The sequence below is a fragment of the Sitodiplosis mosellana genome, unplaced genomic scaffold (genome assembly GCF_009176505.1).
Source record: "Sitodiplosis mosellana isolate CC-2019 unplaced genomic scaffold, AAFC_SMos_1.0 Smas_scaffold_3, whole genome shotgun sequence".
NCBI classification, from domain to species: Eukaryota; Metazoa; Arthropoda; class Insecta; order Diptera; family Cecidomyiidae; genus Sitodiplosis; species Sitodiplosis mosellana.
Window position 1 is genome coordinate 8,946,759 of NW_022595246.1, and position 24,287 is coordinate 8,971,045.

At 38.2% G+C, this 24,287-nt stretch overlaps 1 protein-coding gene across 3 annotated transcripts in view; it reads left to right on the plus strand.

Moving 5' to 3' along the window:
* Positions 1-1,403: 1,403 nt before the first annotated feature.
* LOC129566235 (protein Tob2-like) overlaps positions 1,404-24,287 on the plus strand; it is a 124,220-nt gene continuing 101,336 nt past the window's right edge. For 2 of the 3 annotated variants that reach the window (XM_055441987.1, XM_055441988.1), the window contains exon 1: positions 1,404-3,575. The gene's annotated coding sequence lies outside the window, so the exon portion shown is untranslated. The remainder of the gene's footprint in view (positions 3,576-24,287) is intronic. The other variant, XM_055441989.1, reaches the window with a different exon arrangement.

Sequence of the window (24,287 nt, forward strand, 5' to 3'; positions counted from 1 at the left end):
TGTCGACAACGACAACGACAACGACAATGACGATGATGGCAACATGGATCCGTGCAACGTTACGAGAGAATGATTACGGCGAAATGTGTAAAATGAATATGAGCGTGTTTTTTTTATTCGTTCATTTCTCTTATCCATTCGACAATTCAAAGAACGAGCCATGTGCTTTGTGTGCTTGCAGCCCGATTTTGGATTGTGTGTTAAAAATACACATTGCAAATGAATGACGCAAAACGACGATGGCAATGCCAGCTGCAAACATTGTTGTACATAATACATTGTAACTCGAAGCTCTCCATTCGTTTGTGATGCAGGGGAAATGCGAAAATTCGCATGCGGAATGGAAGAGCATCGATGGCGTTAGTAATGCTGTTGCTGCTTTCGGTCAAACTCGGTTATGTGATAACACGATGCGAATTGGATACACCGAGTATAACGTTTTCCATAGTGATGACGTTAATGGATCAAAACAAAAACATAGCGGCGATATCAAGCCCTATTTACACAGGCTACATTTTCCATCTACTCCACCAAATTCAAAAGTGTATGTGTGTATGTATGGCGTTTGTGTGCAGGCCATTCTCGAGCGCGCGCTTTTTTATCGTAAGCGCACCGTATTCTTATCGATTCCCGAGGCAAGGCTCAACACATGTGACTCTATGTTTATATTGCCATCGCATTGCCAATGAATGTTATATTATGTAAGCGAATGAAGTAGCCCGTGTTGAATGTAAACAACGATGATACGGCAAGCGTATAACGGTCGTTCGTGCACAATAGCTTGGCAACACCGAACGCAATTCAGCATAAAGGGGCAAATTCGGTTTGTGCAACTTGCGTAGTTCGGTTGCTGCTACTGCTGCTGAATATCCAAACGGAAAAGCTTGTGTTTACTACGCAGACTGAAGTTTGGCTGACGGCGTGTGTGTGTGTGTGTGCGTGCATACGAACGCAAGCATGCGATTGCCGAAAACAAGTTGTATGTTTATAACGCATGCACTCAACTGTATTGGTATGCAAACACTTAACTGTTCTCGTCACCTACTTATACACTCATACGTACGAGAATCGATTTGCCGAAAAGCGAAAAGCATTCGTACGACAATGCGACGAGTGCGACATGTGAATGGATTCCGATCGGCGACTCGCTTGGTGTGTACGACGGTTGGATTGCGCGCGCGAGCAAGAAATCAGACGGATGTCAGGAGGTAAATAAATAAATCAACATGCATATCGAAATGTGGAGAATAATAACGCTTGTGAATTTTGTGTGTATGCGATGGCGACGGCGGCTCTATCTGTGCTTCAGCAACAAACGCGTATCGCGTATCGCTCGCGCCTCTACAACACACAATCTATACAGCTCAAATGGTAGTCAGCATCATCAGCGTAAGTGCTAGTAAGCGAAGCCACTGAGCTACCGCACGATAGAAAATTTTCGTGACAACCTCGCTCAATACAATACGGTCAACCGAACGTAAAGCACACGCCAGGCGTTTCGTCTCTCAAAAACAACACATCAAAACTCTCGCAAAGTAAAATCTTTATTTATACACAGAATCCGATTTATTCAAAGATCTGAATATCCGACCTAGAGAGAAATTTATACATACAGAGGAAATTCGTTGTCATTTTCGGTTTGAAACAGAAACAAAAAGAATAAAAGTAGTAATTGACGACGAGTAAAAATAAAGAAACATAATTTTGGTATTCTTTTTTTTCTTGTGCATAAAATTGAAAATTGTAAAAATAGCATCAACTACTGAAACACTACCAACGTAGCAACGATCTTTTAAAATTAATTAATTTATTTTTCTGTTTTGTCGGTGTGCTTGACAAAAAAAGGAGCCGTGTATCGAACGTTGAACGTGTGTCAAGTAAACGGAAACGTTATAAAAGAAAAACTGTTGAAATTGTGAACCGATAATTTGTACGGGAAAGAAAAAGTTCTATCGTTTTTAAGTTTTTTTTTTCTTTTGGTTAAACCAACCGAACAGAAAGAGGGAGATAAAGAAGTTCAACCACCATTTTTGTGATTTGTCTTTATTTTACCATAAAACAATACAAAGAAAAAGCAGCCAATTTGCTATTTAATTTAATTCGCTCTTTTTATCTACGATCAAGTATGAAAGTTCTAATGAAAACACAAAGAAAAGAAGAAGCATAACAACAACAATACAAAAAAAACAGCAATATATAAATGAAACCAATCTGAAAGTTCACATCACTTCAATTCGTAAATGCAAGGTGATTTAGTTTTTCGTGTAAAAATATTTTGCTTGAACGATTTTACAAATCACTTATGTAAGAATCGTTACGTGTTTTGTCATCGAATCGATAGCAAACATAAAATTTAGTTAAAAACGAAAAACGGTACTGAGCAGAAGTGTGTAAAAGCGAGAGAATAAAGAAAATTTTGTAGGCCAAACTTTGCCATTTGCGTCCTATCGACGCACAACAAGAATAGTCATCGTTGAAATTTGTAGTGGACTTCCTGCAATTTTGAGTGGTGCAAAACACAACAAAAAAAAATAAGTCAAGCAGTTCTCAATCGAGTACCATTTTCATTGTGAAATCCAAACTCGGTCGAAAAACTTTTTTTTTTGATTGATTGTGTTGCACACAAAGAGCCACTTCACCTAAACAAAAGGCCGGACAAAGAACATTGGGCAGTTTTTCCTAGAGCAAGAGAATACGGGGTATTTTAAGTGAATAGAAAACTCGGGCAATAATCCATCACATCAAGAGGCAAAAATTCCACAGGCCAACTATATCCTCTTCAGTTATTCAGCGGCTAAAAGCAAAGTTGTTGTTATTGTTTTTTTTTCGGTCGTTTTTGTTTCGTGTGTCTGTGTATATAACGATTGAAGAACGCATATTTCCCGTCGACAAACCGATTTAGAAGATAAAACGAAAGACTATTTCTTGCAAAGAGGCATAAAAATAAACACAGAACGAAGTAAAAAAAAAAGTATCGAGACAAAGTTTGTGAATATTTCCTTTTATGTTCGTGAAAAAAAACAGAGGGAGAAAAAGAAGAGTGAGAGGTCATCAAATATTGAGTGTGAATTATCCTCATAATAAGGGCCATACACACTCACACACGCAAAAAAAAGAGACATAGCCATACGCAAGACAATTTTCACCTAATTTTTTGCACACCTGTGCCATAGCTTCTGAAGTGAGGACGACGCACGCTTTGTGTGAGCAACAGAGACTAACACGGCCAATATCATTTAAACTGGAAAAGAGAATCGATAAAAGAACGATAACCATTGAACATTGATTCCAATTTTCTCTGTTTTTTTTTCTTCTTCGTCGTCGTCGTTTACCTGCGAATCTCTCGATAGCCAAAAGCCTCGAACTTTAAAGAGCGACACCCACCAGCCCACCAAACTCAAACAACAACAACAAAAAATCAAAGGGAAATCTGATAACATACAACAAAAGTGCAAACGAAAAACGGCGAAGCAACTCGAACGAAACAAAGTAAAAGAACAAAAATCAGACGCAGAAACGGGAATCGCAACAGCAACCCAAAACTCAACGAGTTCAGTTCCGAGTTAAATCGACGGGTAAGCAAAAATTACATTTATTTTATTAATATTTTTATGACCACTTTTTTGTGTGTTTTGATATTTATCTTTATGTTTACGTCTTTTTGTTTTATCATGAATTTTCGGTATTTCGCTCGCTCTCTTTTTTGTTTCGGAAAATTTTTACGAGATTTTTGCGCCTTTTCCAATATTCAAAACATAGCTACTATTCCAGCAGAGAAAATGAGAAAAACACCATTAAAATTGCGTGAAAATGAAAATTAGAAGAGAAAGGAATTTTTTTTCCTACCAAATAACGAAAAGTACTCGCATTCGCATTTAAGTGAAATTCATAAATTAAATGTGTTCAAGTTGCGTTACGGGAAGATAGCAAACGAGGGTGACAGCGAGAGCAATAGAGGCGGTGATGATGCTCGTCGTCGTCCTCGACTTCAGGTTAATTGACGGTATTGAAACATCAAGATCTTGGGTGTTAATCTACGTGAATATGATTAAATTAACACAGAATTTTTTCTAAATAACTTTTTCAAGCGACGCACATTCGCTAAAGTGGATCGGGGTATAAAGCAGCAACCTCAGTGGATTCGATGGCATTGTTTGCAAGAATGATTTTGCGCCCAATACTACCAACAACGACGACGACAACTACGAAGACGATGATGTTATTGTCGCCTGCCGATTTTGCCTCTCTGTGTGACAGTTTCTCATATCCATAAATTTTCGTTGGCACACCAAGGAACAGCGTTTCGCATTTGCTACTTTGCACCAAGTTTCTGTTTTTATATATTGAATCGACAATTTTCTCTAAACGATGCTACTTTTTCCTGTGTGTGTTTGTATGTGTTATAATGCCAAAACGCATGAGAGAATGCTCTTGGTGTGTCAATCGTTCGTGAATAGAAGTGCAAAAGACGTAGTCACCGAAACGCAAGAAGATGTTGAAAGAAGAAGAAAAAAAAAATTTCAAATGTTGTTGCTGAGAGGAACGTGATAATGGTGTGTGCTGCTTATTCAACGCCACTCAGATGGGGCCGAAGGAAGCTATCTTGCATATATTAAAACACACTCGCACTCGTACACTTAATTGAAGTGAGTGTGTGTATGTGCTGCAAGAGCGAGAGAGAACGCTACATGCATGAATATGCGTGGAAAGCATTTTAAAGCCGTTAGAACCGACACCACCATTCCTCGAAATGGAGAGTAAGACAGAGAGCGAGAGTGTAAGAAAATATCACGCCGCGAATAGCGAATGGATAAGAGAATGATGTCGAGAGCATAGAGAAGAAAAAAAAATGGCAAAAATATCATGCACACCGAATTATCATAAAATATTAGCACGACTTGTGTTTATACAACGCACTAAAATATTAAATCCACATTGGATGCTACGCAACGTCAAGCAGAGACATATCCTTCCGTTTTTCATTTCTTTTCATTTCCTTTTTTTGCGTTTTTCGCGGAAATTTCAGCTAGCAAAGCTGACGTTTTCATATTTTATTGAATGTACGTATAAAGGCTGAAAAATTGCGTTGGCGGGCTCATCATTGAGCCCGCACACTTGTTGTAATTACAAATTGCCCAAGAATTCGGAGGGAAGTATCTGCGTTCATTACAGCATGAAGTGAAAACTGAAATTAGATCTCAAATTAAATTGGAGGAAAGGATTAAAAGCGAAGCATTCGACGAACCGAAAAAAAATGAGGAAACGCCATCTTTTTTCATTGTTAATACTTACTTGTAAAGCTGCTTCCAGGAACAGAACAAGAGAAAAAAATTAATAGGTATAAAAATTGGAATCCCACCAATGAACACGAAACACAGTATCATCGATAGAGGAACAAAGACACTTATCAAACGCGTGGCCTTTTTCCCATGAAAATATGACAGTCATATTGAAGACTTGAATTCAAAGGTCACGTATAAAGCGTTATTTCTTTTCTCGCTCGACTCCTTTGTGTCCAAATGAAATTCATGACAGCGCAACGATATCATTACCAGTCGAATGATGTTGAAAGCATGAACTTTGCCTCATTGAAATATGCACTTCAGAATAATTGAGTTGCCTTACTTGAATTTTCTCCACGGAAAATTATCCCAGAGATTTTCGTATAAACTAAAAATGAAATATTGGTAATTCTTGACCTTACTTGAGTTCATATGAAATGAAACGCTTGATATTTTTTTGCTATCGATACGTCACTCACCCACAGGCTCTATTTCATTTTATCTATTGGTGTTGGTTTCTGCGTGCTATACAGTCCTTTTTCGCTGTCGCTTGCTTCTCCATTGTTTTTTGCCTCGTTGAAAATGCAGTTTCAAAAATGGCAATAAAAACAAAGGCAAACCTCATGGATATGAACAACTGCTTGAAGCAAATCCGTTGAGCACCTTTGAGCATCAAAGGTCTTCCGTTTCTTATTTGTTTAAGATATTCAACACACACACAAAGTATAACATTCACAATACTTTTATCTTTCCCTTTTTCCGCCTTTTCTCTCTCTCTCTTTATACGCAGAAGAAAAAAAAATATGAGTAAAGAAAATAACACGGGAAAAAGTTAATTCTTTTCGGTATCCGATCCCTTTTCTTCGTTTCACCTTCACGGTAATATTTTTATTCATTTAATTTTGCGTCACAGCTCGACATCTACCACTCATAGCGACCCAAACAAGTGCTCGCTCCGGTCATGTACATTCATGATGGATTCTCTTGATTTTCATGGAATCCTTTTTCTCTCTCACTCCCTACTGTTCCACTTCTATTATCTATCTGGTTCATATTGCGTGCGAAGCGATCCATTCTTTGAGTCTCGATATGGGAGTATTTAGTGAACGGTTGCAGAAAAGAAGTTACGGTTGCGGATTCAATTTTATCTGAGAGAAACCATCCAAAGCAGAAACGGCCGCACAAATGTGCATGCTTTTGATGAATGCGAACAAAATCCAACTTGAAACACAAAACTACACAAGACATTATCTGGCGAACCATTGAAGGTGTACAGTGTTCGTGCATAGTGATTTCTTTATGGCATTCAATGTAAGCAGCTTTGTGTTACATGCTATCGTTTGCATTGTGCTAGTGCTGTGCACATAAGTACGACGCTTTTATGGAGATGACACTGTTGTTGATCACGACAAAGAACACAGAGCACGGACATCATTTGCAACGACTAAATAGAATGTATAAATCCATGAGATGGACTTTTTTTCTGCAGAGATTTACTTTTTTTCCTGGGTCACTCATTCGCAACCCTTGGTTTATACTTTTTTTCTTCGTTTTAATTAATCATGATGAAAGCGTGAATTTCGGTGTTTTCGGGAAAGAAACCAGGAAAACAAAAAACGAAATAACCTCATCAATCGAAGAACAAAAATCACTCAGGAACTTTCAATGCGTTACCTCAATCTTTTCGTTTCATTTAGCCTTCTCGTTTGGGCTCAAATAGGATCTAATCCGAAGATAAAACAGAGCAATTACTTAATATTATGGTTTTAGTGGAGCCTTTAAATGTTAATACGTTTCTCTCTCCTTTTTTTTTGAAGCCATCAAGAATTGAGACGAAAGTGCTTTGTTTTAATATCAAGCCCATTTCTGACATTCGTTTCACTCTTAACGGCCATACCATCAAATCGTTGATACATTCGGATATCCTATCGAAAAGATAGAAAAAGACACCAGCAAATTTCTCAATGTTGATTCGTTTTTTTATCGATATATTTGGCAAAAGAATACAGAGTTTGTTATACGTTTTCTTTTGACTGGCTCTATCTCTTTCTCTTTCCCTCGTTGGATGTTCGTTCTGTTTTTTCTTTCTTGTTTTCATTTTGCTTCTGGTTTTGTGCTATTATCATTTCGATTTCATCTCTTGAAAATAGAAATGGCAACGCCTTTTGGTTTCAGGGGATGATAAAGGAGATAATTTACGTACACATGCCGCCATAATTTTCGATTTCGTGCCCTTTTACCGCTTACCATGCTACGCACAATTTTCACTATTGAGATCCATTTTTTGCTGCTGCTTCTTTTTCACCCTCTCCGCGTGTCCACCCGTGTGTGTGTGTTTTCTCGTTCGCAATGGGACCAGTGTTTGGGTTCGAGAGATTGGTGCGTGTTGAGTTGTAATTTCGAAATCAAGCAAGAGACTCACGCCGCACACGAACCCACACACACACACATAGTGAGAGTTTGATAAGTTGTAAACAATAGCACAGTGGCAATATTTCGACGAGAGTTTTCTTCTCTCTTTTGTTGTTATTATTATTGTTATGGCTGTTCAGTGCGTTTCAAACGCGTACCCACACACAGCCGAAATGCACGAACGCCACACCGAAAAATAAACATCAAGACCAACAAATCCTGGACGATTTTCTTGAAAATACTTACGCACTTCTCATGCGCGTGTAATATGCTAGCTAATGTATCAGCTAAAGACATTAAGGATTGGAAGGGAAAAAGAAGACGAGAAAAAAAGAGGCTGCAAAGATATCAACAGATCCAACCAAAAGAGAAGAAAAAATATGTCGAACCATGGAAAGTTTACGCATTTTATACGACGGCTGAAATGCGGCTGACACGTCTTTCAACGTTCTTTTTTTTCAAAAACGAATAAAAACTCACGGATCAAGCTCAGAACAACCGAAAAGAAAACAACACTATAAACGGTTGTAAAAAACACAGCGTCAAGAATTCAAGTAAATAAAATCGCATCAAATATTCCTTTGACAACAGGCTTGGTGTGTATGTGCGTAAGTATTCGGTGCTTGGTTTTTGTCCCCATTTCGAAATTTGCCGTTTTGAATGCTTCAGGCGGAAATGTGGATGGTCATGAAGTCATTTAATGATTGTTTATTTTCCATTTCGTAAGTCGGACAATTTTCTTTTGTTGTCTGCTGCTCATCGGAATTGAGCCGCGTCTCACGCTCGCCCTCCCGCTCATACACTTCCTCTCTTCGCCATTTTTGCCCGGACGGAATTGTGTGTTTGTGAGCAATAATGATACGGGACAATGTTTATGTTTCATGGATTTATCATTGATGTTAAAAAATCAGCCATACATGTGCTTGTGCATGTTCGCCGGCCATCGAAACGGCCATTTACTATGTGTGCAAATGAGTATGTTTGGACAGAGAACGAATATGAGAGAGTGCCATTCAAAATGGGATATTGCTTGCACACCGAAAATGAGGCAAAAATCTAATCGCATGTGTGAAAAATGAGAGAAAATAATGACCCACTTTTCGTTTTCCATTCTGATTTTCTTCTTCTTCTTCTTCTTCTTCTTCTTCTTCTTCTTCATTTGGGTATTTTTCTTTCACTTCGGGACACTCTCGATTCATTTCACATCTCTGCTTCTCTAATCTTGCCATTGTTCTCGAGTTGTGCGAGAAAAAGTGCTTGTAGACAAGAACGTGTGCTTCCGCTTCATTTTCGTATCGTATTTTATGCCATTTTCATATCAAACAGCTCAAGTGTGGCATTTCATTCACATCCATTCTTTCCTTTTGATTCTTTCGAACCGATATTTCTACAAATAAAAAATGAATGACAATAAAAAAAAGTATCTCTCTCGCACACACACCAATAACTGTTGAATTTTTTTCATCCTGAAAATATTGTACGGGCCCATGCCATTTGCACATCTAAATTCCCGTGAACCCGAACACCACTTGCTTTTAATCCCGTAAAAAAAAGTTTTTTTCCCTTTTTGCTCGCCTAACACTTTTCAATGGAGATGCAACCGAATTAGATTGGCGCGTCTGTTTCAATCATTTCCTGTCAGTTCAATATTGTTATCGAAGCACATTGTGGCAATTCAAGCCATTGGCTTTCGAAATGATTTGGTGGCACACCATGACAAGGAGCCTGAAATCAAAATATTAAAAAAAATTGTACGATGAGAGCAAAATGAAAGGCGAGTCCCATTTTGAGAGGCGCTCGCTGTTGACGTTTGTGTGGTGGTGGCAGCGCATGGTCCTTCTTTATACGTTCTGGGCACGCAAACCTTATTTCCATCGATATTGGATATTGCCGCATTTTTATTTATATTGATCGAAAGAAAATGTAAATTAATTTATCGCATCAAGTCGAAAACGGTTTCGGTCTTTTTTTTTGCGAAATAAAAACCGAATGAAGCATTCCGAACACAAATTGGCGATGAAAGTCAATGAATAATACACATTTATGATGTGTGCGTTTTTGCCATTTTTCTTCGGTGGTTTTAACGGTTTCATGTCGTTGTCGTTGTTGTTGTCGTCGTCTACTACATTAGGACGAAATGAGAGAAACACATTCAATTCGAATGAAACGAAATGGAACGAGCACATTTCCAAATATATCGATACATTATATGCGTGCATGTCGAAATACTCTATACACAGAGAAAACTTAGAAATCCCATCGCTTGACTGGGTTCGATTGACTGGAATCTATATAAAATGGCTTACAATTGTGTGCTCAATTTACATTTGATCCGATCGATTTTCGTGATAAATAGCCTCTTATCGTTTTAAATTTCGGTCGCGGGGAGGAAGATTCTCTTTTATGTATGTGTATGTGGCGTGCATGTGTTCACGTTCGCATTTGACATGTACGGATTATCATGCTCGTGTGTAATTTTGGCCCTCTCGCCGATATACAACACATCGAGAGAAAAAAAAAAACAGACAAGACAGTAAATCGGTATACTTTCTGAAATAACTTTTTGATGATTGTTCTATATTTATCATGCTATGAATATATCAGTCATGATGAAGGCCCGTTCAATGGAAAAAACAAATCAAGAACGAAAAAAAGAATAACGACCGTTGATATGATTTTGTATATGACGTTAATGAACAGAACGGATAGAAAATAGATGCAAAAAGTGTAAGTTATTTAGAGCGCAGCGTAGAACGCACAAAAACATCCATACCGGGAGAGAGAGAGAGAGAGAGAGTGAGATGGAGCGTGTATGTTTCAGATTCGATTTCACTTGAATTTCCATTTCGTATCGATACAGAATGATGAGATAGAAGAAAACGGAACAATTGATGAGCATTCCAGCGACATCATTTTTGACGCCCACTTTAATATCAACAATAAACTGCTGAAGCAAAACGAGGACAACACAAAAGAACAGAAAGCACGCCGACAGCACGGCTGCGGGAGAGATGAAGAGGAGAAAAAAATCGCTACAAAAAAGAACGAAACCGATTTTAAATGAGCAAAAGTGAATGAGTGAGTGTAGAAAGAGTCATCTTTCTTGCGATATCTGCCGTTTGGTGTGTGGTGGATGTTTTCATTTCATCACCAAAATTAAATGCGATTGGGAAGCATGATGCCAGCAATACTCGTTTCGAACAATTTATGTTATGAAAATATGTGCCGAATGCTTGTGAACTCAAATATACACAAAGTCAAATATTTCTTTTAATATAAATCGATGTCAGAAGGCATTTTTTTGTTCTTCGGCTTGCGAACGGGGAGCCATCGCCTTTCGTTCGAACAACAGGAGCGAAGAAAAAATGCAGTCAAATAATTCACGACAATAACTTTTGGCCCGAAAGTTGAAGCGAAAAAACAAAATGGCAAAGAAGTTAAAACGATCGGTAGGAGAAAAAGCACCCCGTGCGTATTTCTTTTCGCACATTTATTTTTATGTGGCAGTTGTGTTTCCAAAGTGTGCGCTTCACCTTTTTTCTTCTTGGCAATGCTCACTCTCCATACATCTCTCTCTCTCTCCTGTTTTTATGTTGTTGTTGCATGGGGCAAATTTCAATTTCAAAATTACATTAGATTGCTTTTTGACTTCAAGAGAGGGAGAGAGTGTCTGGCAATGTTGATGAAGCCGATTTCGATAAATCATATGTCAGACAGTTGCCGCAACATCGACCTGTTTTTGCTCATTCGTGGCGGCAAAAATTAGATAGAATGTTTGGCTGCCGAAACTAATTTGAGTGATTTTCGGCTTGAAATAATACACACTTTTTTGTCGAGGTTTTTTTTTATCTCTCTCTCTCTCTCGCTCGATTTTGTAAAAATTCACCTCGATAAACATCGCCAACGACAATAACAATAACAACAGGCAACCATTGGCCATCTGCAACATGCCATTAGAAAGGGCCTTGGAACATTGAACATTGAAGATGAAAAAAACTTTTTTTTATCAACTTTTTGCCATTCACAGTAACATTCTAATGGCGTTCCGATTCGTCATTTTTCTTCTTCTTCTTTTTCTTCATCCCACAAGTATGACACAAACCAAATGAAGTTTCATTTTGACTTTGCCAATTGTTTCGCATCCAATTTGTATTGATTTTTCAATCAATTCATCACGAGTACACAAGAAAGAATCCAGTAGCGAAGGATCCCACAACTTTTGGTTCGACACATTTTTGAAGTTGAATTTTTGATTTGATTTCTTTGGCATTGTCATAAAAGAACTTTGCACGTCTCGACAGCCTAATGAACAACAATAAAAGTCATTTGATTTGAGCATGGCATGGCCTACACACACAAACATGCGCGCGACAATGATACGGAGAGAGAGAAAAACAAACACAGCAACATATTTAAAATGAAAAATGACCAAATTGCGATATAATTTCACGCATACTTTGAGTTGTGACCCAAACCGGACGACGTCTCACATTATTCGTTGCGGCTCGATGAAATTGTTTTATGCTGTGATATTCATTGTCAATATTTTTGTTTATTATATTTTTACGCTTTTGTGTCGTTTTTTTTTTCATCTATCATTTTGTTATCTCCCCGTCATTTTTTCTATTTCTCTCTCTTTCTCCATATCAATTCCACGATCTTGCGTGGCGCTGTGAATTTGTTCGCTGCTTTAATCATTTGTAATCACAAAACAATGGTAATAAGACGTGAACTTCAATCAACCGACTGCTCTATGTAAACAGACAATAAAAGTCGCAATTGATTTTAAGCTACGCAAACATTTCAGCAATCATGCATGGGACGTGTTGAGTGACATATCAGTCTGAAATCATGCGAGAATTCGCGTGAAACTGCTATTTTTGCAGCTTCTACTTCATTGCGATAAAAAATAAATGTCAATAAAAAGATGTATGTGATTGTATGTTTCTCTCTCTTTCTTTCTCATTTCATTTCAAAACTATTACGTTTGCAGCGTATAAACACAATGTGAAATTAAATGGCCAATGCTTAAAAAATGCATTGAGTGACAGACGAAAAGAGCGAGAGAGAAATAAAAAAAAGAAAAAAAAGAGAGCTCGCAGCGCGCGATTGTACACTGTGTCAAGGTCATCGGAATTGTGGCCAAGTAATGAATTGTTATATTCATTTCGAAGCCAAACGAATTACGGGGAATTTTCTATATTGTGTTACTTCCTTCAATTGTCAAACACACAGTGTGTCACACACTGAACTTCAAACGATGAAAACAATGCCGAACAAAAGCCAAACCGTAAAAACACACATTTTGAATCATTTACGGGCGAGACAAAAATGCAATGTTTGTGAATGAAAAATGAACGAACAAACAAACGAAATGAAATGGGCGAATGTGTACTTGCACTGTGCAGTATGTGTGTGCAACAAACAATATAATTATTATCGATAATATCCGCTGAAAAAAAAACTTTACTGAAGACGACAATGAAAATGAAAAATTAACCTCACTCAATTGACGTGGTGGCGACTATGAGAGAAGCACAAACACACATAACTCTTTTCTGCTCGACATGCTTCCATTATTGCGCCGTAGTTTATTAGCTAATTGTATGTGCCGCTCGTGCTTTTTTTTGCTGCCTATCTCTCTCTCTCTCTATTGTGTTCAATTGGCCGATTTCGTGCGGCTGTACAAAAGCGATGATCAAGAACGTTTTGTGCGATACATTCAGGAAGATGACACGCATCACTTGATTTGAACATGTTTAAATTTGCCAACGACAGGAAAATCACATATTCCATCTCTCGTGCGAATAAATTTTTTTCTTCTGTGTATTGCCTCTGTTCACATCTCGTGCTCAAGCTTAACGATCCAACCGACCGACCGACTGACTGACGATTTTTTTTTGCTGCTGTTTGTTTGAAAATTCATGCAATTTCACAATGAGTTTGTTCCTGGAGGATTATTAACTTGTTTCCATAGGTTGTGTGTGTGTTTTTTCTCGTCGAGTGGAAAAAAATCGCCGTAATTACAGTGAATGTGAATGACAAGCGACATACACATGCATTATCTCGGTGGAAAAAAACCCATATGATGAACGCCGTTCGGCCTTATCAGAGCATTAGTTCGGTGTGCAAGCATGAGCTCGAATTATATACGAACGTATTCTCCTTACTATCTATTCTATTGTTGAGTCGCTTTATTTATTTATCACAACAACAACAAATTATCAAAAAAAAGAGAAATGAATTTAGATTTGTGGTCTTTTTCCATCGAATAACGGCGGATGGGTGTTTTTGTTTGTGTTTGTGACTTAGTTCGAGTTCAACTAGAATAAACTCGTCCAATTCATGGATAGTTTTTATCGCCGCAGAGGCGGCATCAGTCCAGGTCGAGATCGGCATCAGTCCAGGTCAGCAACTACTCTTCATACAAAAAAAAAATTAAACCAAGTTTTATTCGTTGAAATCAACGATTCACACGCACTCAAATTGATTACATAATCACTCATCGCGAGTATTTAGTGATTTCATTTGATCACAGTAGAGAAATAAAAGGAGTATAGAAATAAAAAGCAACAGAATTGTATCGCGCACCGACTGTGGCACATTATGAAATTATGATATGTTTTATCATATGTGTGTGTTATACACATGAGTCTGTCTCTTGACGCAGATCGTGCTTTGCGGTCATACCGTTTTTATGAATCCATCTCTTGCATTTATACTGTTCGCTGTTTGCTGTCACAATCGCTCTCTCTTTCTCTGCTAAACCAATTACATGTAACCATCGCAATGGCCAGAACAGCGGTCATGAATTTGTAATGAATACGATTGAGTTGAACATTGAACGCGGGTGTCCAAATTTATTCCTATTGTATCTAGTTGAATTAAGTGGCTAATTGTAATAATCACATGCATGATCGCTGCTGACTTTGCTACTTCAATGAAATGGTCGGATATTTTGATTGTGTGCATGTGTATGAGCCGTGGCATTGGTAAATCTCGCAACCATTTCTAGTGCTCTCTGTCTCCCCAAATGTGGCAATTCGATTGGATTGCTAAATGCTGACCGCCGCCACCCCGATGCGATTGAAAATCAATTTAGCCGCACACACACACACACCCTCACACAAAATCTGATTAAAACGAATGAATTGAAATTTCAAATTTTAATACCCATTCTTCCGGCCACCGACCAACTACAATTGTAATTTCAATTTCAATATAGTATAGTAAATATTTTGCCAAGTGCATTAATCGCAATGCTATTGATTGATATTTACAAAAGCGGGCTTCATGTTATGGCGAATTAATCCACCGTTTTTACGGCATGCTTAAAACAAACCAATTCGAAAACTTTATTGAAATGAAGCGCAAATGGCGCGCGAACATGGCACACGTATACATGTATGTAGTAAAAAGTGGTACTCAGTTTCTAGTTTTGCACACTTGTTTTTTGCATCGACATTCGCTTGCGCTTGCGCTCACCACCTCGCTCGCTTGATTCAATAAATTTTATGAAATTTTATTTGCCATTGCAATATCACAATCGTTAAACCGTAATCGCAATCATAAATCACGAGTGCAACACAAACACATATGTACGAGCATGTTCGATACGTACCAATGAGCAAACGAGTGGGCAAACGTGAGAGTGAGTGGGAGAGTCGCGATAAGAAAATATAGAAAATGAGACGGCAGCGTCGATAAAATTGAATTTAAAATTGCATGTGAACAATGAGCACAAATTGCATTCGAGTATACGATGTGTATGTGTGGCATATATGATGTAACGTGCGATGCGGAGCAGAGCACAGAATGCGATCATGGAAAAGCGGAAAAAGGAAATCGCGTTAAACGAATAATGCCTAAAATATATATCGAATGAAGCAGCGAACAACTAGCACACATACTACACGCTTATTACCAATAATAAAGTAGAACAAGCATATATCTCGCAATATGCGAATGGGATTCTAGACAATGCTTGACTAAATGGGCTCTACACATAGGTCTCTTCTTCTCTCACTCTCAACAACGAAATGAATGTAAATGAAATCAACGACAACGCAGAAATGAAAAAAAAAGAAAGAAAATAACGGGAAAATCAGCAACTTCAGAAAACTAAATTGAATAGAGAGCCGAGGGAAAGTGAGAGCTGAACCGATGAGCACAGCAAATGTGAAAAACAAAACAATGCCATCCATCGAGTAAAAATAACACAGAGTCTCAGAGATTTTTGTCGTATGATAAAAAAAAAAATAATGCTTTGATTGGTCAGAGCGTCGTATGTGTGTGTGTGTGTGCAGTCGGGTGCTTGTGCACGTCACAAATCATTATACGTTGCTTCAATTGAATTGTGATCAATTCGATTATATCATTATATAGCTCTGTTTCTCTATAGAACCCAGCCAAACATAAATAATCTCATTTCAATATGAATCAATGTCGAGAGAATTATTCACGTGTTGTCTTTTCTCTTTGCCTCTCCGTTTCCGTTTGTTGGTCTCACTTTTCACTTCGGTTTGACTCCTCGGTTTAAGGTTTCTGACTCGAATCTAACACTCGAAAGCATCTCACCAAAACTAGAATTCAATGAAAACAATAACAAGTCATCGTAAAACGTAAATTCAATGCAGGGGTTTTTGGTTATTCACTTGATTTGTGACAATATCAAACATTAGCGATATTGTTATCGATCATACAAACGGAGCGAAAAATGTTCACAACGAAAGAAACCAGCGCCCGATATAAACAATGAAAACAAAGTACACACATTTTTTTTTCTCCTTCGGAATAATTGACGTTTTGTTATTCGAAAATGTCCCGCGTTACGAACAATACATTAAAATGCAATATCATTCTGTATCATTCAATTTAGAATGTCATAAAAGTACAAAAGCGCCAAAATCAATATTTATTTGCTGTAAAAGTGTGTGAATGAAAGAGAGTCATCGGTCTCTGTCATTCCTGTAGTACGATTCACTTTTCGGTGTGGTCGTTCTGGGCGCGCATTCACTCTTGCACACAATGGAATCATCATCTTCACTTTATTTAAACAAATACAATGAGCATCGCGACAATGACTTTTATGCATTGCCATTATTTCATGTTTGCCGTTTCTCTTTCCATTCGTTTTTCCACTGATTCATTTGAATTCGGGTTTGTTATTTAGGAGTTCTAGTTTTGATAAACATTTCTTCGTGTGTTGAGCCGAGCTGGCTGAATGATGTGTGAGCGCGCGTTTTCGTGACAACGAATAAAAAACCGAAAGAATGCTGTCAAGTCGTAAATTATGATTAACTCAATCTAAATTTAAATTTATTCCAACGCTGATGAATTCCATACGCGTTCATTCAATACCCATTTACCATTCAGATGACTGCTTTCTTTTTCTTGTTAACTCCGACAGAATAATGTTTTGTTCGGAAATGTAATCAGAATTTGTCGCCTCTTACCTTGAACAAGCAGAAGCGCAAATGCGCACACGGGATTGTGTATGTGGAAAAAATATGTCGGCATATATCTTCATCTCAAATTGCTTCGGTTCAAAAAGTTCAACACGAAAAAAAAACACACACACAGACACTTACTACATGTATGGAAAATGTCTTGCATAACTGATTCGAGGGCATAAATCGCGAAAACAAATATCACATTGCCAAGCAAACACACATTAATCGTCATCATTGGCCCCGGCGCTTTCATATTTATTTCGCATGATTTATGCCATTCAACTCAAGTTTGCTCCATTTTCGGAGACAATGCAACAACAGCAACGGAACGGAACATCAATGCAATCGGCAACCGTATCGACGCAATCCTTTTTTGCCCATCTCTCTCTCTCTCTCTCTCTCTCTCTCTCTCTCGGGTCTACCAATCAATTTGTTTGATTTTCGGCTGATAATTTATGTGTATTTACATCATCGGAAATGTGTTGATAGCAAACACAGTAACGATGAGACTCTGTCAGTGTTTCATCAATTAATGCATGGTTGATAGTGAATGTGTTCGTTCGTTATTCATGTGTTATTCAGTTATTTCCAAAATAAACAAACGTCCGCTGAAGGAATGCGCATGGTACCGAAAGGAAAATCATTTTGGTAAAATTGATTTCGTATACATATATAGGAGGCAATGTGGATGTGTGTCAACAAAGAAAGCCAAATGGCCTGGCAAAATGAATATTATCGTTTCAAAGCGAATTGATTTGCATAAAAATTGATCAGATGGTCAACGAAACGAATGTTGTTGTTTTTCCTCTTGATTTTCTTCTTCTTTGCTTTCTTTGAAAACGCAATCTCGTTTTTTCCTCTTGTTTTCTCGTTTGGGCCTCTTTCGATTTCCCAAGAAATGGAAATGGTGGTAAACAATTCTGATGAATGTCTGGTCGTAATTGCGACACAAAACGAGTCCATCGGTTTCAGTAAATGTACAGAGTGAACAGACAGAAATGTGCGGTTCACATCGTTTTTTTTTTCTCTTCTGCTTGATCTGTCATGATTTTCATTTAACTTCACTATTCAATAAACATGCACACATATTTGCTCAAGATGTTGCTATTTCCCAACTGTTTTCTGTGTATCGGATACAATTTGGAAGGCACTTTGCATCTCTATCTCTCCCTCTCTCTCTCTCTCTCTCTCTCGCATCATTTCTCATTCCGTTCGTTTTTCATTTCGAGTCTCCACTGTGTAGTTTTCCCTCTGTACAAACATGTTTTATGGAGCATTTTTTTGTTGTTGTTGTTCGTAACTTACGAATCGTAAGTAAAGTCGCTCGTTCGACAAAATCGACTTGTAGTTTTGTGACGAGAATACGGCGTTTTTCACATGTTATAGGACATTTTGGCCCCAATGACATACGTACAGCCATTAGTCACATATTGTAGCAGTTACGTTATTGCACGCGTTTTGTTTTCGTTTGTTTTTTTTTCTCTTCCGAAAACAAAAATAAGCAACACATTAGAGACTAACAACAACACCAACGGCAACTACAGTTGAGAAAAAAAATAGATGCAGAAAAATGCCAACAATGCTGTAAGCAAAACGAAAGAGATGAAAACGAACGAACGAACGAACGCAAAAAAATATGGTGAAGAAAAAAGGCGAATAGTGAGCGACCTTTTACTAGTTCGGATTTCACAAGCATATTGTATGATGAGAAGAAGAATGAGGAAAAAAATAGAATTAAGCTGCACGAACAACAACACCATAATCGATGAAATCGGTTATTATGTGTACCTTCCATTGCAGTGGTGTTCTGTTTCCCATTTTATGTGGGTTTTTTGTTTGCTATGCCATTCCATAGGTTAGCTATTAATAAAAATCGAGAAAAGAGGGAGAGAGTGAGAGAGAGAGAGAGAGAGAGAGTGAACCATCAGCTGAGTGACAGAAACTGACCGAATGTGTACTCATCGGGGATCATACGTGCAGTGTGTGGCCGATTTTTCAATATGGCAATCTTTCTGTGGGTCTCGGTCGGCCTTTGTTAAGCTGTTACACCATTTAATGGGATGGTGATGCGACACACTGACTCAAATACATATAATTTTTAGTTCTAGATGATTCTAAAAAAAGGAAAGAAAGAAAAAGGTAAAAAAGACGGAAAAGTATCAGTTGCCATCACCATCAATTCTGACCAAACGCAAATCCATGCGAAAAAAAAACATCCAACCGAATAGATTTTAAAGTTTCAGCACTTTTATCTAAAATTTGATATTGTGTAGATCAAGGCGCACGCTCTCTATCTCGCTGTGCTCTTTTTCTTTTTCTATTTTTCTCTCTGATGTTCGGTGTTGCGTACATAATCTGAGATTATAGCTTCTGACCATCGCTTAATTCGGTCCGGCGGTAGTTTGGTTGTGCACAGCGAATCTAATTGGTTAGTTTATTGGCTTAACAAAGCGCACTCTCTCCCTTTTCACACTGTGTGTGTGTGGACGGGGACACCGAAAGTGGATTAAAAAGACACACACAGCACTCCCAATGATAGAATAAACAACAATCCATATAATACGGTAATCTGGCTCGGTCACCACTCCAGAACAATTTTGAATATCTATTCTCGAGATAGCAAAGTAACTAATGGCATCCAAAGTATTCTCGCAAAGAAAATTTTTCAATTTAAATTCAAAAAACAAACACAACAACAAATTCACCGTAGATACTAGAGAGTTCGAATTTCTCTTAGTCAGTGTCTCTCTTTCTCTCTCTCTCTCTCTCTCTCTTCTTGATAGCGTGTGACATACGCACTTCTACACAATCCACTTGAAAATTTGCCATTTTGAAGCAGTGCTTCAGTACCACCATAACCATTTCCACCACTGCCAGCACAAGCTATCGAATGACAAACAAGGAAAGAAATGCCGAGATCGAGTCCGAAGAATAAGACAACGATGTCGACAACGACAACGATTTGAACCCGAAGCAAACAGCATCGTAAGCTTAAAAGCATACACATGCCAATTGGAGTTGATGTGCGGTAGCAAAATTACCGAAATATTTTCTCATCTCATCGCCTCCATTCGCTCATCGTCGTCTTCTTCGTTGTTTCAACAAAGACCAACGGAGGATGAGATTGAGATATACCAGACGTATATATATATATATATAAATGAAGAGAGTGAGAGAGAAAGCATTTTATTTGCCGATGGCCGGCTTTGGATTTCGGTTTTTAACATTGTTGTTGAAATGTGCGTTTTGTGTAGTCGGTCTTTTGTGCCAAAAGTTTATATCTCAATCCAATTAGAGTGTGATTTCACTAAAATACAATTTATTTTAACGAAATTACGATGAGTTGACACCAAGTCCGACTGACTATTTACGCAAAATTTTCAGAATTGTATGTGATTTGGTCGTCGGGATTTGAAGAACGGGCAAATTGTCGGTGGTGTGAGACAACGAAGACGACAAGTTCGACGGGCAAAAGAACGTGCAGGAGAATAAAGTGGCTCGGACAAAAAGCCAACAAGTGTTGGCTCAATATATAAATGTCATCCAGACGAAGATGATGGCCGTGGATAAGTTGAAGGGAGCAAGGGAGCATGGGAAAAAAGAAAATGAAATAAAACGAGAAGAGTGCCACCCGAAGTGCATATGCCACGAACTGGTAAATGTAACAATGACTGTGTGCGGTGTTTGTCCTCTTTATTATCGGTTTAAGTTTGAGAAATAATAAAACCATCTCCTAATAGTTGCAATATTAACCATCATCATATATTCGAATTTGCTGTGGACTTTTGCAGCAGCATATAATAACTGTGTGCGTGTGCTTGAATATGGATGTGGTGACGGTGTTCGCCGAACGCTCTCTAACGAATTGCTGACGTTTGTTATGCGATCCAAGTGAAGAGATACTACACACTCATTCTGTCGCCTCTTGCTCTCATTTTTGCTCGCCACTGAAATGAGCGTGCATAAAATTGTAAAAGTTATTGTTTGTAGTAAAATAAAGATGGGAAAAAAATCTCTTTTCTCACTCTCTCGCTCTCTGGCTCGGTGTGAGTCGTTGGAACGACGATGTCGTTTCGCTGATGCTTTCCAAACATTCACGATGGAAATGAACACAACCACTTGTGCTCCATATTGGTTGTGTGTGTGTGTGTGTCATATGGTGTTGCCATTGTTCATATGCCATCCCAGCAATTATGAGCTGAAATTTAAAGAATTCCCAACTCTATCAATCATTTTCTTTTTCTATCGTCGGTCTCAATTTACTGGTTCCCTCTTTTTTTCCACATACACACTCCTTTTTATTCCTCATTCCTGCTCGCAATCGATAGCGTGTGCGAACTGATTTCCCTCTTTCTTCTCCTTTCTCTCTCCCTCAAATTGAACGAGACAAATTTCAATGAGATTTCCATGGTTTGCACACAAAATGATGGTATGCAAACCATGTCGAGAGCAAAGAAGGTCATAAGCTAAAGTTAGACTATAAATTGGAATATTCGCATTTCTTTCGTTTTGCGCTCTTACTCTTGCTCAACTGCAAAATCGGTCGTGTGTGTGTGTGAATGTTTTTTTTTCTTCTCTTCTGTCGCACAGCGATTCCTTCATCGCTGCCGTTCACTGAGCAGAAATGAACGTAATAACGAATATTTTGCACACTCATTTTGCTTCGATTGGATGCATTAAAGTGGCAGCCAGGGCAATATAGTCTAATTTCTATTTCAATTGTCTTTGTCGCATTGTCGCAATATGGGTAACAACCATCCAACCAATAACACTAACAATGCGTTCTTTCGTTCTCGTTCTCTTCTCATTCTCTCTTGTCATCTCGTTTGTGCAGTCGAATGAATAAAAATGGAGAGAATCGTGCATAAAACGGCAATGAAATCGCAAACGAAACACGATCGACAAATAAAGAACCAAGAATATTATGATTATTAGTTGAAATTGTAAAGTCACACTCGTTAAATTGGATACACTCTTGACTAACTCTCTCTCTCTCTCTCTCTCTCTCTCTCTCTCTCTCTCTCTCTTTCTCTCATTCTTGCACTCTTTCTCCGTTTGGTGCTCAAACTCAAACTTTTCGTTCTCTCGGCGTGGTCGTTTGTTTTGATTATTTCAGTTGAAATGTGATGGTGAACGCTTTTCTTCTTCATATCGAAAATTCTGTTCATCTTCATTAAATTCATACCAAAACCGATTGAGAAGGAAAATGAAGTCAAGATTAAGCAGCAACAGCAAAATGACATTCAAGTTTCCATTCATTCTTTCTATTCTGGGTGCAACGACAAATCGATAAATGTACCAATTTTCAAGTATTGAATTTGAAATGATGATGTTCTTTGTAGCGTGCACATTGATCAAATGCGTACGATTGAATGACACGGGTTGGCCATTTGATTTGCGCGATTTTATTTGCCAATTTGAAGGAAAAAAAACGGAACTAAAACAATAAGTGCCATTGCATTGGGTATTTCATCGCTTCAACTCGACTGGTGTGCGTTTTTTTTATGTTTGTTTCGGTGTGCATGAAAAATGGGTACTCGTTGAAAAGTTATCCAGTGGCGAATTGCATGAACACCAAGCAGTAGGAGCGAATAAGCGAGTGAATGAGACAGTTGTCTACATTGCTCGCGGCCGTTTTACTTTAAATTCCATTATTAGTGCACTGTCGCTTGTCTACTTCGAGTCACTTTGTCACCATTTTATCGCATGAAGAGTAATGTACTCCGATTCATATGGCGTGTCATCGCCTAAAGACAACGAGCTTCTTTGCACACCAAAATAGAAAGAGAAAAAAAACGACAACAACGAAATGTAACGGTAACGAGAGAAAGTGCAATGTACGGCTAACTGTAAGTTTGAAGCGATAAAAATATACAGTGAACTCCTTGTCATCGCTACCACCACTATTTCGGGCGACTAGTAGATAAAGGAAACTCATGCAATCCACCGTTACATTTTACGTTTGTTTAATTACTTGTGCATTGCCACCAGGTGAAAAACGGAATTTAATGAGCATTTTGGAATACCAAAAAAAAGAGAGAGAGAGAGAGAGACACACACAATGGCACAAGCGAGCGGCGTTCGCTGAAGGGACGGAACAAAAAACAAGACAAAAAAACTATGCACATTCTGCAGAAATGAGTGTTCCCAATTGATAAGCATGAACATTTTTGCGCGATATCAAACGCAATGTTTTTTGTAATTAGTGTTTAAATGTTTTCGGTGTACCGTTCGAGTTTGTATATTGGATTTGAAGGCGCACTACCATAACACACAACCTCAGGCGAACGTCCAAGCAAAAAAATTCATTCGAAAAATCAAAATTTCACACACACACACACACACATAACCAATGGCTTCGGGAGAATGCGGGTTGTTGTTGCTGATAATTAAATAGCGCTCTGCCACGTTGTATACAAACACAGCTGAATGCGTATCATAAACCACACGCTTCATCGTCCATGCACAATTTATGTGTACTCTACTTAATTAGAATGGCGCAGAAACAAAAAAAAAAGAACCGCGTGAACACCGCGAAAATAAATGATTTGTGAAAAGTTTGCAATTGACAAATTCCAACCGATAACAAACAACTTTAATTTATGCAAATGTATCAGGTCGTAAATAATTTCTGAAGCAAGCGATCGCACGCGCGCACGCTTTTTCACCGTTCATTTCACTCATTTGTGTTTACATTTGGTGGTCTGGGTTTACAACACACAAACACACAGTTTCAAACACGGTGCCGCGATTTCGCATGTTTGGCGCACGCTTGCGCTCATTTTTTCGATCCGATACACAGGAAAGTATGGAAGTAGCGCAAAGTTTTTGAAAACTAAGCGCCAGGACGCGCTTCGTCCGGGAGTGAATAAAGCAAAAGAGAGTATTTTTAGAAAATAAATTACTTGGAAATTGTTTGCTTTTTGCAAACGGCGTTCAATGTTATGCAATTTCCTTATCGCTTCATTTCAGCGTGACTTCCCGTGTGAAAAAATAGTAACTGAGCAGTCAGTTAACTAATTTGGGACAAAAATGACTTACTTTGATTGACATTTCAGTACAAAGTGTAGTGTAAGTCTATCATAGTTAACTGAAATCATTTGAAGTTACAAGTCAATCTAAGTTGCTTCATTTGGGACCA